Source organism: Eurosta solidaginis, chromosome 4 (assembly GCF_040869045.1).
Source record: "Eurosta solidaginis isolate ZX-2024a chromosome 4, ASM4086904v1, whole genome shotgun sequence".
NCBI classification, from domain to species: Eukaryota; Metazoa; Arthropoda; class Insecta; order Diptera; family Tephritidae; genus Eurosta; species Eurosta solidaginis.
In genome coordinates, this window is record NC_090322.1 from 184,464,084 (window position 1) to 184,481,305 (window position 17,222).

General features: G+C 37.3%; 1 long non-coding RNA gene across 1 annotated transcript in view; it reads right to left on the minus strand.

Moving 5' to 3' along the window:
* Positions 1-542: 542 nt before the first annotated feature.
* LOC137248505 (uncharacterized) overlaps positions 543-17,222 on the minus strand; it is a 182,062-nt gene continuing 165,382 nt past the window's right edge. Inside the window, exons 2-3 of the long non-coding RNA XR_010952176.1 lie at positions 3,798-4,187; positions 543-3,706 (exon numbers count right to left, since the gene is read on the minus strand). This is a non-coding gene — a long non-coding RNA (uncharacterized lncRNA). The remainder of the gene's footprint in view (positions 3,707-3,797; positions 4,188-17,222) is intronic.

Sequence of the window (17,222 nt, forward strand, 5' to 3'; positions counted from 1 at the left end):
TTGATAACCGTCTTGCGCTTTGTCCTCTGAACCAAAGTTGACATGTATACCACTACTACGATATTTCTCTGAATCCGGATATATAATCGTATATGATGTGATGACACCTATTTGTGCTAAAACAAAAATAAAGAATGAATTTTAGAGATAGAATCATCAGAACTTAAATCGTCTACTGAAAAAGTTCACCCACTGTCCATTAATACTTTGTAGTATTCCGTTTTTTTACTGTTGTTGTCGTCGTCGTCATCAAAGAATTGCGGACGGCCCTTTTAGCGAAATACTAAATATTTTACCAGTTACTCAGAAAGGAGCAATAAGCGACATCGGAAAGTATTTGTTATACTTGGCACCTAAAAGTATAGTATGTTATTCCAAATGTTGCATTTCGTTTTACGGCGCGTACAATGGGCCTTAAAAAAAACATTAAAAATTTTTTTGAATTTTTTCCGAAAAGTACATTTAAAAACAAATTTAAAAAAACAAAAAAAGATTTCAAACGGTAAATTTTTGAAAAAGTTATAGCATTTTGAAAACAAAAACGGTGTTTTTTTTTTAAATTCATAACTTTTTTTGAGTTGGATGAAAAAATTTGAAAAACTTCTGAAAAACGTCTTTCGTAAGCTAGAAAAAGAAAAAAAACTTTCAGCCAATTCTAAAGGGGTCGGGTTCAAAATTGGTCGAAACGGGATGGAATACCCCATATATAAAGTAATAAAAATTCGTTCATAAGAATACGGAGAATTACTCAATACAATATTACATTAAAAACCAATAAATTATATATTTTTCGGATATAGTGAAGAAAATATTAAATTAAAAGAACACATTTAAAGTTGGTTAAACTTACTATGTAGATAAATAAAAAAAATGAAGAAAATACGAAGAATTTAAAAATATTAAAAATATGAACTTGGCGTTACTTGTTGAAAATATTTTAGTTTTTTATTTTTTGATTGAACTTTAAACAAAATATTGGTTGTTTAAACTCATGATTCAATTACAAGAGGTTTGCTCAACAGACACACTTTTTGACAATTGCAGCCGTTTTGCTCCCAAATCGAATTGACATCCGTTAACTGTGTTGTTTCTTTGCGAATTTTCGAAAAATATTAGTAGTAGAAATAGGAAGCAATCAGTTTACAAATACCCGATAAGTTCTTAACCGCATAATTCCTTACAACATTTATTTTAATTTTATGATGAATTTACATATTAACTATGCCATGATCTATTAGTGTGGCTGAACATAGGTTTTATGAAAAGTACGGACATCAAGGAATCGTGCAATTTCGTAAACCTATGAACATACGAAACCTAAACCAATTCAAAATTCATCGTTCAAGGTCAAAACCTCGACTATTAAATCGACTCACGTAAAAATGTCATTAGTAAATAATGGAGATGCCATAACGAAATGTATTCATTGGGCATGTTAACTTATTCAGGTAAAAGTCTAGAACAGGAGTCTACTGCTAATACGCGTCCAAAAATATCGAGAGAGGTGACCTCAACAACAATAATCCTAAGGGAAAAGAAAAATTGTATCTCTGTCCGGAGATATTTGCAGTTGAAGTTGGCAATTTTCATGTGGTTGTTGTAATGTTTTTGTTCACTGAAAAAGATTTTGTGTACAAAGAGATTTTGCATGCATTTAATTTTGATCCCACCTCATTGGTGGACCTGCCAGGGTATTTTTTTATAAGCTCGGCCAAAGGCCGCCAACGCCCTGTGTAATTTTTCGGGTTTTCGTCAATATCCTTTGAACGAGCTAAAATTTGTATTTCCGCCTTCGAATTATTGTTATCGAGGTCAATACGCGTCTTTTGATACTTCTCTCGATATTTGTGGGCGCGTATTAAAAGTCGACCTTCTGTTCTATTAATTCCGTATGTTCGGAACATTCGCCTCCATTTAAGAATTTGGATAATTGGTATATAATTGGAATATTATGCATATTCGGACCTCGTGAGGTAGTATCAAATGAACGTATTCCGAATATTCTAAATTAACGGTTTATCCGGAACGCTTCCATGAATACTTAGCCAAAAAGAGCTTTCCGAAATTTCAGAATAAAAAGGTGAATACTCCCTGTGTAGCACGACCGCACAAAAGCTTAACTCTTCTGTCAAAGTCAAGGTAGGAATATAAAGTTCTAAGACAATAAGCCATTTGCTTTTATTTTTCTTTTTGTCAGTTCATTGCGCCTGCTGAGTAGCCTCTCACCCCATGTCGGCTACCTGTTCAAAATCATGCTATCTCAAAATATTTTTCAAAAATTTCACAATTCAAGATTTGTCACAAAACCGCCCTATATTGAGAGTTAGATTGAAGAACGCTTCATCTCAGAATGCTTTTCATTAACTCCCTCTTATGACAAAATGGATTGAACTTATGCTCATGCAGGGAGTTTTGGAAAAAAATTTGAGATAGTGCATTTTTGCATAACATTCTAACGTACGGCATTCTTCAAACAATTTCTGAAAGAATGACCAAACCAACATAACTTTATCAATTCACAAAATATTTAGTAGAAAATGAATTATTTCCCCAAAAAACTTTTGACATTTGCAAATGTATTATCACTACTAATAGACTACCAAAGATACTTGTCTACTACAATTTCACTGAAGAGTATTGAATTATTCCCCGTTTTCCTTACTTCGTAAAAGCAACCCGTGCAGTGTTTTCAATTTGGGAGTATCAAAGGTTTGTCATCATTGAAGAACAAACGTCTAGTAATTGAATCATGGTTTTAATGGAAAATTGTCATGTCAGCCATCATTAAATTTCATTGGAAATAGACAAAAAAATGATTCAATTGTTCGAGCTTAAAATAAAATAAGTTTAATTATTATTAAAAAGGTTTTAAATTGCTGTTGCTGTTGATATTACGTTTGCTGATAAGAACTTTGACCATGTCCAGACTCATTCGCTCTGAACCTAGCTACGCCTTGGGCACTTACTGGCATGACCACCACTTGATTTTGTATGCTCTCTGCATCGCTTTCGTCAGTTTGATGAACAAAGGTTCGGATGTACATGCATATGTATAATCATACGCAATGTGGTGGTCTTGATAGAAGGCGTTGGTAACTGGATAACGTACGATTTATTCTTCCTCATATTCATCGTTATAATCAATGTTTAACGAGGCAATGTGGGTTTCCAAGTAAAAAAAATAAATGCAAGGCGCGATAACCTATGAAGAGATTTTAAACTGAACTTCTCTTACAATTTGTGTAGTGCTCCTTTTTAATTTTCCAACAAATTGGCGGGTGGGGGCCTACATGTTTTATGCCAACTCCGAACGGTACCTGAAAAGCAGATGAGTTTTCTCTGGGAAGCTGTTCATGGCAGAAATATATTCGGAGTATTTATCAAATCACTGCCGAGGGGCGTCCCGGCTTAGAAAAACTTTTTTTCTAATTGGAATTTTTTTTTTTAAATTTTCGATGCTGCTTTGATCTTCGGTGTGGTAGGCGGAGCACGCTACCACCACACCACGGCGGCCGGTGTAGCTTGTTATTCTGATATTTCTTAAAATTAACATAGAAAACATAAACACTTTCCTTCTTTTTCTTTGTAATTGAAGGTTCCGGCTCGGGTTCGGGTAGCGTTTCATTCGATTCCTTAATAATGATTTCCATAATAGGCTCCGGTACCTCAAAATATTGTGGACTAGTAAAGTTGTTAACGAATTGTGCTAAAATCAATAATAAAGAAACAATTTTTTAGAAAAAATTATCAGAACTTAAGTCGTCTACTGAAAAGACCTAAAACTTTGCTTCACTCACCCACTGCATTTTGCCCATTGTTATACACTTGCTGTTGGTAACACGATTGCCCTTTACTGCCGTTACCCTCGCTCCTACTCGCTATTCGCGGATACAGATAGCCAGCAATACCGAAATCATAAAGCTTTCGCTTTCCTCGTTTGCCATCGTCAGTTGCAGCTTTAGCGGTTTCCGACTTTGCAGGTTCAGCGCTATGTTTTGGATTAGACGTTGTTGTTGTACTCGCACTTGAATTTTTATGTGCAGCTTTCTCACTACTGGTGGGGGTTTTTTCTGTGTCCTTGCTACAGTTGTTGTTGGTTTAAGTGTTGCTATTTTCTTCTGTCGTATTTTTAATTCCTTGTCGGCTGTGGCTAGCGCTGTTTCTAGGCATATTGAAATCCCAATCAACTAAAAAAAACAAAAAACATAAAAGTATTTAAGAATGTTGAAGGTTTGATGATATGACGCTATAAAAAATTGTCAATAAGGTGTGTTCGACATTATATCACATCATAAATGTAATACTTCTACATTGCTCCTACACTCGCAAACATCACCAGTGCCGATATATTGCCGTTAAAATGTTATTATTTTTGATAATGGAATCATAATAAATAAATAAATGTAAGACGCGATAACCTCCGAAGAGATCTAAGGCCGAGGTTCTCTTCCAATTTGCGTCGTGCTCCTCTTGATTTTCCCTACAAATTGGCCGGAACTACATGTTTTATGACGACTCCGAACGGCATCTGCAAGCAGATGAGTTTTCACTGAGAGCTTTTCATGGCAGAAATACACTCGGAGCGCTTTCCAAACACTGCCGAGGGGCGACCCCGCTTAGAAAAATTGTCTTCTAATTGAAAAACTTTATTTCTAAAATTTTGATGTTGCTTTGCAAGGGGTGTGAACCCAGGGCATACGGTGTGGTAGGCGGAGCACGCTACAATCACACCATGGTGGCCGCCATAATGGAAACAACTCTGGGCAAAGTAGCATCAAAAATTTAGAAACATATTTTTTCAATTAGAAAAAAGTTTTTCTACTCGGGGTCGCCCCTCGGAAGTGATTTGGCAAACACTCCGAGTGCACTTCTGCCATGAAATGCCTTGCAGATGCCGTTCGGAGTCTACATAAAACATGTAGATGAAAGCATTCAAATCAAAAAATTAAAACAGGACTAGGTTGAACTGGCCGGTCAATAAAGACCTCACATAGACTGAATATGTCCACAATATCTGGCCACCGTGATGTGATGGTAGCGTGCTCCGCCTACCACACCGTAGAATCTGGGTTCACGCCCTGGGAAAAGCATCACCAAACTTTTAGAAATAAAGTTCTTCAATTAGAAGAAAATTTTTATAAGCGGGGTCGGCCCTCGGCAGCGTTCGCCAAGCATTCCGACTGTATTTCTGCCATGAAAAGCTCTCAATGCCATTCGGAGTCGGCATAAAACAAGTAGGTCCCGTCCCGCCAATTTGTAGGAAAAATTAAAAAAGAGCACGAAGCAAATTGGAAGAGAAGCTCGGCCTAAAATCTCTTCTGAGGTTATCGCGTCTTACATTTATTTTATTTTTTATAATAAAGTTATCGATTTGTTGCAAAAAGTTAACTTGGAATTGTATTGTTTTTTTTTTTTTTTATTTGTGTTCGTGATAAAAAATGAACATTAAGATAATTTTGTATATCTTTAATTTTATTGTATGAAACGACACTGGCTTTTCTTGTAACTATTTCCGCCGTGCAATGTTGTGCAAAATTTCTGTATGTTTTTGAGAAACGATACAGATTTGGATACAAAAAACAAAACAAAAATAAATGCAATGGCAACGCTGGCAGCAGAATATCAACGGAATAGCTTCCACTGTACGCTGTTAATATGTAGCATAGGGATTCAAGGGGTTGTGTAGCGCAATATATAGCTTCTCCAACCCAATTGTCAACCTCACCTTCGAGCGGCGAATCCCGTTTCACTAACAGACGAGGCTCTGGCGACCCCAAGCTCCTCATGGAACTTGGAGGGGGGAGGGAGGGATGGCCTGAAGGTTCAATGTGGCCATATAAATCGTTCCCGAGATGGTCGGGCCAGCACCTTAATGGTGCTGTGTTACCGGAGCGTATCGGATCTGTATCCGACAAAGGACCATCACATCGATAACACTCCCCAAAGCCTTCGGGGAGTAACCTAATCGCTACAACAACAACAACAACAACAACAACAATATGTAGCATACATTTAGGAGCATATTATAATGGAATTGCCTTCGCTGCCGCTTGCGTTTAATTTCTGAGCTCCTGTTAGAGTATATAAGATTTGAAAAATTTCGGACTTTTTTTTAGACTTCTAAGTAAAATTTTGATCTATCGGACTCCTTGCCAGAAAGAAAACATACACTGCAATAGTTTAGGTTAGGTTATGCGGTAGCTGTCCTGGTGGGGGAAGAACACTTGAACAGCATGGAAGTCCGCTGTGATACCACATAATATAACTGTGAGGTAGCTATAGCTACTTAGAGAATCGTTGCTTAACAACGATATAGTTTCTAATGAGAGCGATCTCAACCCTGGACAAATCCTGCGGAGAACAAAGCGAGTCGCCAAGGAAACACTTTCGCCTAGATCTGGCAAAAGCTGGGCAATAAAGCATAAACTGACTCGATGATTCCACCTTATCATCATCCATACCGTTGCAACAGGATCAGGTTTACAGTATATTGAGACGAGCAGCATGGATTTCCTTGGACAGTGCCCTGTCAAAACCCCAATTACGAATGTTAGATGAGGCTTAGTGAACCCAATCATTTTGTAGACCTCATGCCATCCATTTCCGGCCAGAAGGATTTTGTTACCCTGCAAGATGTGGTGTCCGTCCAACACTTGCTGTGCTGACTCGAGGCTGACAGTTGCTCGGAATATCATTTTGGCCCGGGGCCCACATAATCTTAATTATAAAATAGTTCGATGCAATCCTAAGCGAGGTCAGGCCCTCCATCACCACCCTCGATCGCTTGGCTATCAGAGTAGATATTAAGTTCCCTAACCGTAGTAGCACTGGAAAGCATTTCATCCACTGTATCTCTAATCGCAGCAACATCTGCTTGAAAAACGCTGCAGTGACCATAATATTATTGGGATTAAACAAAATATTTTTAACATTTAGGCGATGAATTTTGAGTAAAAAAAACAACACACACACAGTTTTTTTATAGCCTTCGTTTTCGAAATCGGCTCAGGGTAGCCTTAAGGAGAATGTCATTTCAAAGTTTTAAAACATCTTTTTGAAGGAGTATGATAAGACGTGTTTCACATCATCTGCCAGCTTTTATATTGACATCCAAGCAGATAATTCAATAATCTCGATAAGCACAACATAAAAGTGTTTTCAAAAGTAAGAAATCCCGGGAAATAATCGAGCATATGGGAATAGATGGAAATGAAAAAAAAAACAAGGGCTTACCCCTCGAAGCTTGTTTTGTAGACGTCCCAATCAGATTGGACATGGTTTAAAGAAGGGAGAACTGTATTTGACCGAAAAAGCGGAAAAAGTGTGAAGCCAAAAGTTTGTGGCTGAAAAGTGATCGCTAAAGCAATTACAGTTTAAATTGGAATTCAGTTGGAAGTCATTTACTTCTTTTTCAAATATTGCTTTTATTTTTACCTAAATTCTTTAAACAAGCATTAATCTTTTAAACAACACGTAACGCTTTCTTATTCCCAGGTTTTAGGAAACTGAGAATTTGAAAGATTTTAAAACAATATTCAAAAAGAAGTATTCAAGGGATTGGGGGAAACAATTTGCTGTCTACACGAGGCGAAAAGTGAAACCTAGATCCTTACGAGGGCGCAAGAAAACTTAGAAGGTTCGATGTTGTCATGTAATATCATGAGCGTGGCAAAATATCTAATTAGACAAAAAAAAATTCACCATCTTTTACAGCAAAATCAAGTTTTATTCAGCCCCTGCAATAGGGTATATCATGTGTTACGCAGATATGTAAATTTGTAGCATATATCTTGAAGCATATTATATTGGAGTTGCTTCCGCTGCCGCTTGTGTTTAAATTCTGAGCTCCCGTCATTGTTAGCGAAATTTCCGACCTTTAAAACTTCTACTAGGTAAAATTTGAAGATCTCAGACTCATTGGCGATGCCAGAGAGAAACAACCCACACGAGTTAGATATTTTTTAGCATTCAGGATAATTTTTAAATCACTATCTCCTTCGAATTTGTGCATCGAAACAGTTGTGAGTTTATTCAGCGCTTAAACTATAAATCTCAATGACGATGTCAGACACCAGTTCTACAGCTTTTTCTGGACGGAGAAAGGTTCGAAAACTGCTGCTACACCTTCTTTAATACTGCTGGGTTTAAGCTAAATGTATATTAGACACACACATGTTTTATAGCCTTAAACTAATACTACGTTTCCACCAAACCCAAACTCCGTGTTTGCCAGTTTCGTAAGACTGTTAAAACATGTCTAAAAATATCGCGAAAGCTATCGAATAACGCGTTTTAACTTCGGTATCAATAATGCGAAAGCAAAAATCAAAAGTTGCATTTCTGCCAAGAGATATTTTACATAAAAGAGTTGGCAAACACGGAGTTTTGGTTTGGTGGAAACGTAGCATAAGAACCTTCAGAAAATTTTTCTTATACAAAATATACGTGTTCATGTCTCGATTCAAATAAGACGGATAAACTATTAGCCTATGAGCAAAAGTCCCTTGAAATATACTATTTTAAGGTACAATTGTAATTTTGGTCTCGCGTTGTAGTAGTAATGTGGGCAAGTAAGTAAATTTAAAAATTTGAAACCAATTTCTTCAGAGGTGTCGGAACTATATAGAACATTTCTGTAAAATAATCAGGGACAAAATGGATGGTTATCACACATGTGGTAAAAGATTTGAGTAAGAATAAAAATACTAATTACAAAAAGATTTGGTACTTATCTCTCTGTGGTTTTTAAAGTATCGTTTGAAGCATGATAAAATATTACAAGGTAAAACCGGTGAGTGTCGATATTTAAAAAAAAAAATTTGAATCCCTTACTGTTCACAATTTCTTTTTTGTTGTTTTAATTTTGTGTTCATGAAAAAAGAAATAAATAAATATTAACAAAATTTTGTATTTCTTTAATTTTATTACATGAAATAGTTTCACGAACCTTTTGCTTTTTTGTGTAGATATTTCCGCCTTGCATTGTTGGAAATATAAGTAATGTTGTGCAAGGCCAGTTATAGAACGAGACCGATCCACAAAAAAATCGGTGGAAGAAGTTAAATTCCTACATTTTTTTCAGAAACGACGCAGTTTTGTAAGATCGAGGGTACAGTTTTGGATAAAAAAAATTTAGCCAGTGGCAACGCTGGCAGTAGGATATACAATACATGCAACGGAATAGCTTCCACTGTACATTGTTAACATGTAGCATACATTTAGGAGCATGCTATGATGGAATTGCTGCAGCTGCCGCTTGTATTTAATTTCTGAGCTCCTATTAGGCGGCCACCGTGGTGTGATGGTAGCGCGCTCCGCCTACCACACCGGATGCCCTGGGTTCACACCCCGGGCAAAGCAACATCAAAATTTTAGAAATAAGGTTTTTCAATTAGAAGAAAATTTTTCTAAGCGGGTTCGCCCCTCGGCAGTGTTTGGCAAGCGCTCCGGGTGTATTTCTGCCATGAAAGCTCTCAGTGAAAACTCATCTGCTTTGCAGATGCCGTTCGGAGTCGGCATAAAAAATCATGTAGGTCCCGCCAATTTGTGGGGAAAATCAAGAGGAGCACGACGCAAATTGGAAGAGAAGCTCAGCCTTAGATCTCTGCGGAGGTTATCGCGCCTTACATTTATTTTTTTATTAGGATGTATAAGATTTTCAATTTCCGACTTTTTTTAAACTTCGTAAAATTTTGATCTGCCAGGCCCTTGTCGCTGCCAGAAAGAAAACAAACGCCACAATAGTTTTGGATTAAGCAAAATATTTTTAACACTCAGGATCAACTTTATATCTGTACCTCTTAAGGAAGCATTTATCTAGCCCACAAACTATTAATATCTTTGACGATTTCAGAAAGAAGGTTTACAATTTGTGTTTGGACTGATAAAGGTCCGAATTCTGCTGCTACACCTTCTTTAATACTGCTGTGTTTAAGCTAAAGGGAGATCAGGTTTTTCGACTGAACGTCAAGATGGAAAAAAGGTCTCCTTTTTATCAAAGTGTGCTGCCCGTTGGGGTGCGGAAGTTATGGTGAACCGAGAAGGTCATGTCCAACCTGATTAAAGAAAGGGGAAGGCAATGTTCTCCAGCAACAAAACTAAATTGTAAAAATTTCAAAATAACTTTCTTAGCTGAGACATTATAGACATTCTGAACTTAAAATAATAAAATTTTATGAAACAAGAAAAAAATGGTTCAGCAGCCAAAAATCTTTTAAAGAAAAAAAAAAACGTTATAATAATTGGACACAGGAAGTCCATACAATTTTATACTGTTTGTAGGACCCTCTAGAGGCAGACACAAACAAAAATCTAAAAATTCATTTCACCGGACAACACGCTTTAGATAAATTAATACGTGCTCCCAGGAAAGCCGTTAATTTAATTCGGTCGAAGGCTGTAATTTCAGAAGTTTTCATCGTTGAAGCAATAAGGTTGAACCAACGAGACATAATTGTTAAAGGCGATGCTTCCACATTGCATTAAACGGGTGGTTGGTGACATGTGGGGACACATTACATGCAGGACATACATACATTGCGCGTTTCGGAGTTGATTCTGAATAAGTATCGAAGTAGAGCCGGAATGGCGCGCGTCTCCTTGGGAAGTTTACTTTTTTTCACACTTTAGGATTATTTTCTACGGGGTGTGCCGGGCATTTACCGATACAATGCTCTGCTGACCAAGGTAGAAATAAGCATGGTCTTTTGACAGACTTGCAGCTTCTTCCATTATGTTTATTTTAAATTTTGCGACCGTATCGGAGAGTGCTGCCAGCGAGGGACTTTGGGGTTTTTTTTACAGTTCTGAAATGAAGGTACGATTTCGGCTACAGACTTGCTGAAATGCATGTCATTATCGAACGTTACACCCAGTTTTTTTGAGCGCCAGACCGTTAATATAATAAGTTATGCCATCAACATGGATGTGCAATATTGGCGGAGTTTGCTTTTCCAACGTTGTGAATAAAGTCATCGAAGACTAGTGTCAAGTTACTAGCGGTCGCGGTCTATGAATGACCCCCACAAATAATCCTTGCGTTGTTTTACAATGGAACGACACCGGGCACAGATCGGGATTCTACAAAACAGTTAAGAGATAATGCTGGATTCATTTTGCTAAAATAGATCGCATTCTTATCATCTTCCTAAACTGGGTGATCTTCCACTCAGCTGTCATACTATTTAGAACATGCTGCATATTCGCACTCAACATGCATCGGCTTATGTACAATTTGTATGTAGATCAACTACTAGTCAACATTTAAGCCTAAGTAGTTAGGCTGACGGCAGAGTGCTCGCGAGAACCAATTTGTCGTTCATATATTTAGTGTTAATGATATCTATTTATAAATGGTGTATATTTGTCGAAATTGTTTACTTGATTTCATATTAATTGTGAGAATATTTTCAGTTGTTAGCTCGGAAAATTATCAGTTCACCGACACCTATAATGAGCTTATGAAAATTCTAAATGTGTTGCAGCGGATTTCGTGTTGAGCTATGTTAAGCAGGTTGTGGGTGTGACGAATAATTTTGTTTACTTCAAAAATCACTTCTTGTGTCTCAGAATAATAAAAAGAAGACTTCCGCCCAAAAAGTATTACGGCTTTGGTCGGAAGTTAGCCTCTTTTAAATTGCATCTAACGGCAGCAAAATAATCTTTTTTAAACTATGTTTAATCATGACAAAATTTTATAATTTGTCAATTGTTGCTGCTTTTTTTATCATCATATATCTTTGGTGACAATGACTGCTTATTAACTAATTTTGAAATTGAACCTTGTCCGAAAGTGGAAAATTGAACTAACGACAATTAAAGTGTTGCTGGTTGCGTGTTGAACTTCCTTGACATGAAGCACATAAGGAAAATTAAATTTTGAGCTTTCGCAGTTTTTATACCCAGCTGTACTTGTATACACGGTACTACTTTTATACTCAGTTGAGCAGAGCTCACAGAGTGTATTAGCTTTGATTGGATAACGGTTGGTTATACAGGTATAAAGGAAACGAGATAGATATAAACTTCCTTATATCAAAATCATCAGTATCGAAAAAAAATTTGTTTGAGCCAAGTCTTGATGAAACTTGGTATGTAGATTCCTGGGCACTAATCTGAGATCGCTATTTAAAATGAACGATATCGGACTATAACCGCGCCCACTTTTTCGATATCGAAAATTTCGAAAAACCGAAAAAATGCGATAATTCGTTGCCAAATACGGATAAGGCGATGAAACTTGGTAGGGTAGTTGATCTTATGACACAGAATAGAAAATTAGTAAAATTTTGGACAATGGGCGTGGCACCGCCCACTTTTAAAAGAAGGTAATTTAAAAGTTTTGTAATCTGTAATTCGGCAGTCGTTGAAGATATCATGATGAAATTTGGCAGGAACGTTACCTACTTACATACTTAATTGGCGCTTAACCGTCTTAACGGTTATGGCCGTCCAACAAGGTGCGCCAGTCGCTCCTTCGCTCCGCCAACCGGCGCCAATTGGTCACACCAAGGGAGTTTAAATCGTTTTCCACCTGGTCCTTCCAACGGAGTGGGGGCCCCCTCTACCTTTGCTTCCATAGGCGGGTTCCGATAGAAACACTTTCTTGGCCGGAGCATCATCTTTCATTCGCATAACATGGCCTAGCCAGCGCAGCCGCTGCGTTTTAATTCGCTAGACTATGTTGATGTCTGCGTATAGCTCGTACAGCTCATCATTAAATCTTCTTCGGTACTTGCCATCGCCAACGCGTAGAGGTCCATAAATCGTTCGAAGAACTTTTCTCTCGAACACTACCAAAGCCGCTTCATCTGCTGTTGTCATGGTCCATGCTTCTGCCCCATATAGCAGGACTGGTACGATAAGTGACTTGTAGAGTATGATTTTCGTTCGCCGAGAGAGGACTTTACTTTTCAATTGCCTACCTATTCCAAAGTAGCATTTATTGGCAAGATTGATTCTTCGCTGGATTTCAGTGCTGATGTTGTTGCTAGTGTTGATGCTGGTTCCCAAATAAACGAAGTCTTTTACTATTTCGAAATTATGGCTGCCAACAGTAGCGTGGTTGCCAAGGCGCATATACGCTGACTCTTTGCTCGATGACAGCAGGTACTTCTTTTGTCCTCATTCACCATCAAACCCATCTTTACCGCTTCTTTTTCCAGTTTGGAGTAAGCAGAGCTAACAGCGCGGGTGTTTAGGCCGATGATGTCAATGTCATCAGTATATGCCAGTAATTGCACGCTTTTATAGTATATTGTTCCAGTGCGGTTAAGTTCTGCAGCTAGTATAATTTTCTCCAGCATCAAATTAAAGACATTGCATGATAGGGGGTCACCCTGTCTGAAACCTCGTTTAGTTTCGAACGGCTCGGAGAGGTCCTTCCCAATTCTGACTGAGCTGATGGTGTTGCTCAACGTCATTTTGCACAGCCGTATAAGTTTTGCGGCGAAACCAAATTCAGACATAGCGGCATATAGGCAGCTCCTTTTCGTGCTGTATGTATGTATGTATGTATTTATTTGAAAATTTGTTCCGAGCACAACAATTTTGACAAATTTTTTAACAGTGTTAGTCATGAATAGCATGAGCTATAAAAAATTGAACATTTATAATAATAATAAATTAGATTAAAAAAAAAAAATTAGATTAATCAAATTAAATTAAATATAACGGATAATAATGAATTATTTATGTATGTAAATGTAAATCTTAAAACTAAATAAAAGTAATTAATTAATATTAAAAGACAGCAGTAGTGATGATAACCTTTGGCTGCTTATAGATCGAATAGTATTCAACAAATGAAGAAAGAAGACACAGAGAAAGGAAAAGGACTTAGAAATGAACATTTTAACAACATCAATTTGAGATCCAGTTTAAGAGTCGTTAAAAAATGATGTTAGCTCTTTTTTGAATTGCAGAGCATTACTTAAGAGTCGAAGACTTGTAGGTAGGGAGCTCCAAAGACGTATTGCAGTAACAAAGAATTGGCGCTCAGAGGTTAGCGTGCGGTATCTAATGTGCTTTAGAAGAAGCACCGATCTTGATGATTGCAGAAAAATAAGCTTACGATATAGATAGTCAGGTTCCTTCGTGTGTATCAACCTATGGAGGAAGGACAGAGTTTTAACTTTTAAAAGATTTTCGAAAGAAATGTTTGGCAACCTTTCAGCATGTTGTGATACGTGGTCAAGTCTTTTCAACCCATAAACATATCTAGCAATGTTGTTGTAAACAACATTTAGTTTGTTCTTGCACAGATAGTCACAGTTTGAGTAAATCACACAACCATGGAGTAGCGTAGGTATTAAGTACGCTTTAGCGAGAATTAGTCTTATGTGCAAAGGCGTGAAATACTGTGTTAACCATAGTGTACGAAGCATTCCATACACTGTCATATTGCTGTCGAAGGCGGCTTTAAAGTCGACGAAGAGGTGATGTGTGCCGATTCTCTTTTCACGGTTTTTTCCAAGATTTGGCGCATTGTGAAAATCTGGTCGATGATATATTTACCAGGTCTGAAGCCGCACTGCCGGTGGGCTTCAATCTTTCGCACAATACACTTGAAAGGACCCTATATGCGATATTAAGAAGGCTGACTCCACGATAGTTGGTGCATTTTGCAGTATCCCTCTTCTTGTGGACTGGGCAAAGAACACTCAGATTCCAAACGTCGGGCATTCACCCTTCCGTCCATACTTTGCTAAGAAGCTGCTGCATGCGCCTTGCCAATTCCTCGCCGCCGTACTTGAACACCTTCGCAGGCAATCCATCAGCGCCCAAGGCCTTGTTGTTATACTCAGTTGAGCAGAGCTCACAGAGTATATTAACTTTGATTGCATAACGGTTGGTTGTACAGGTATAAAGGAATCGAGATAGATATAGACTTCCATATATCAAAATCATCAGTATCGAAAAAAAATTCGATTGAGCCATGTCCGTCCGTCCGTCCGTCTGTCCGTTAACACGATAACTTGAGTGAAATTTGGTGTGTAGGTTCCTGGGCACTCATCTCAGATCGCTATTTAAAATGAACGATATCGGACAATAACCACGCCCACTTTTTAAAAAAAAAATTTTTTAAATTCAAATTTTAAAAGAAAAGTTAATATCTTTACAGCATATAAGTAAATTATGCCAACATTCAACTCCAGTAATGATATGGTGAAAAAAATACAAAAATAAAAGAAAATTTCAAAATGGGCGTGGCTCCGCCCTTTTTCATTTAATTTGTCTAGGATGCTTTTAATGCCATAAGTCGAACAAAAATTAACCAATCCTTGTGAAATTTGGTAGCGGCTTAGCTCCTAGGACGGTAACTGTTTTCTGTGAAAAAGGGCGAAATCGGTTGAAGCCACGCCCAGTTTTATACACAGTCGACCGTCTGTCCTGCCGCTCGGCCGATAACACGATAACTTGAGCCAACATCGATATATCTTTACTAAACTCAGTTCACGTACTTATCTGAGCTCACTTTGTATTGGTGTAAAAAATGGCCGAAATCCGACTATGACCACGCCCACTTTTTCGATATCGAAAATTACGAAAAATGAAAAAAATGCTATAATTAAATACCAAATACGAAAAAAGGAATGAAACATGGTAATTGTATTGGTCTATTGACGCAAAATATAACTTTAGAAAAAACTTGGTAAAATGGGTGTGACACCTATCATATTAAGTAGAAGAAAATGAAAAAGTTTTGCAGGGCGAAATCAAAAGCCCTTGGAATCTTGGAAGGAATACTGTACGTGATATTACATATATAAATAAATTAGCGGTACCCGACAAATGATGTTCTGGATCACCCTGTTCCACATTTTGGTAGATATCTCGAAAACGCCTTCACATATACAACTAAGGGCCACTACCTTTTAAAACCCTCATTAATACCTTTAATTTGATACCCATATCATACAAACACATTCTAGAGTTACCCCTGGTCCATTTCAGGGTTCAGATGGTGATTTCCCTTACTTTGTCTCCACAGCTCTCAACTGAGTATGTATAGTTCGGTTACACCCGAACTAAGCCTTCCTTACTTGTTTTTATACTCAGTTGAGCAGAGCTCACAGAGTATATTAAGTTTGATTGGATAACGGTTAGTTGTACATATATAAAGGAATCGAGATAGATATAGACTTCCATATATCAAAATAATCAGGATCGAAAAAAAATTTGATTTAGCCATGTCCGTCCGTCCGTTAACACGATAACTTGAGTAAATTTTGAGGTATCTTAATGAAATTTGGTATGTAGGTTCCTGAGCACTCATCTCAGATCGCAATTTAAAATGAACGATATCGGACTATAACCACGCCCACTTTTTCGATATCGAAAATTTCTAAAAATCGAAAAAGTGCGATAATTCATTACAAAAGACAGATAAAGCGACGAAACTTGGTAGATGAGTTGAACTTATGACGCAGAATAGAAAATTAGTAAAATTTTGGACAATGGGCGTGGCACCGCCCACTTTTAAAAGAAGGTAATTTAAAATTTTGCAAGCTGTAATTTGGCAGTCGTTGAAGATATCATAATGAAATTTGGCAGGAACGTTACCCCTATTACTATATGTACGCCTGATAAAAATTAGAAAAATCGGAGAAGGACCACGCCCACTTTTAAAAAAAAATTTTTTTAAAGTAAAATTTTAACAAAAAATTTAATATCTTTACAGTATATAAGTAAATTATGTTAACATTCAACTCCAGTAATGATATGGTGCAACAAAATACAAAAATAAAAGAAAATTTCAAAATGGGCGTGGCTCCGCCCTTTTTAATTTAATTTGTCTAGGATACTTTTAACGCCATAAGTCGAACAAAAATTAACCAATCCTTTTGAAATTTGGTAGGGGCATAGACTTTATGACGATAACTCTTTTCTGTGAAAATGGGCGAAATCGGTTGATGCCACGCCCAGTTTTTTATACACAGTCGTCCGTCTGTCCTTCCGCATGGCCGTTAACACGATAACTTGAGCAAAAATCGACATATCTTTAATGAACTTAGTTCACGTGCTTACTTGAACTCACTTTATCTTGGTATGAAAAATGAACGAAATCCGACTACGACCACGCCCACTTTTTCGATATCGAAAATTACGAAAAATGAAAAAAATGCCATAATTCTATACCAAATACGAAAAAAGGGTTGAAACATGGTAAGGTAATTGGATTGTTTTATTGACGCGAAATATAACTTTAGAAAAAACTTTAT